Source organism: Rana temporaria, chromosome 1 (genome assembly GCF_905171775.1).
Source record: "Rana temporaria chromosome 1, aRanTem1.1, whole genome shotgun sequence".
Classification (NCBI taxonomy): domain Eukaryota; kingdom Metazoa; phylum Chordata; class Amphibia; order Anura; family Ranidae; genus Rana; species Rana temporaria.
Window position 1 is genome coordinate 11,822,326 of NC_053489.1, and position 663 is coordinate 11,822,988.

A 663-nucleotide genomic window follows, 5' to 3' on the forward strand; every position below is an offset into this window, starting at 1 on the left:
GGTGTAACAGAAATGGGATTGTAGATTTAGTCCTAACAGTTTTGAGCCTCTAGGATAGGAATTTACTTGCACAATTTCCAGAGGAATAGTGGGCCAATTTCAGGGATTGTATGCGTTTATCATATTGTTCAAAAAGTAGAAGTCTGAGATCAGAGCGATGTTGGGAGAGTTTTTGGGCCGTTTGTACATTTGCATTGGATTTATTTAGGGTCTCTAGCGTTTTGATGTCATGTGATATGATTCAACTTTTGTGTCCTCTGCCTTTTCTCCCTTGCACATATTTGTAAAATGACCCCTCTGATAAAAGCCTTGTGTGCACACCACAACATTGCAGGATCGGAGACAGAGTCGGCATTCAGAGCAAAAAACTCAGATAGGCTGTCAGCTATGTTGGCTGCATTCGAGGGCATCTGAAAAACACGGGAGTTGGCCCGCCATATATAGGTAGGGCTGGGAGTGTGCCCCTCTGCCACCATGATCGAGACAGGAGTGTGATCAGACCACGTAATACCATGTATGGTGGAGGATAGTATTTTGTCTGGCAGAATGGTAGGCATAATCCTGCTTTCTTGCATGTTGGTACCTCCATATATCATACAGTAGGTGACCACGATATTGTTTCAATATCGCTCCCTTTCTCAGGGAGATTGGCGAGATTGACCA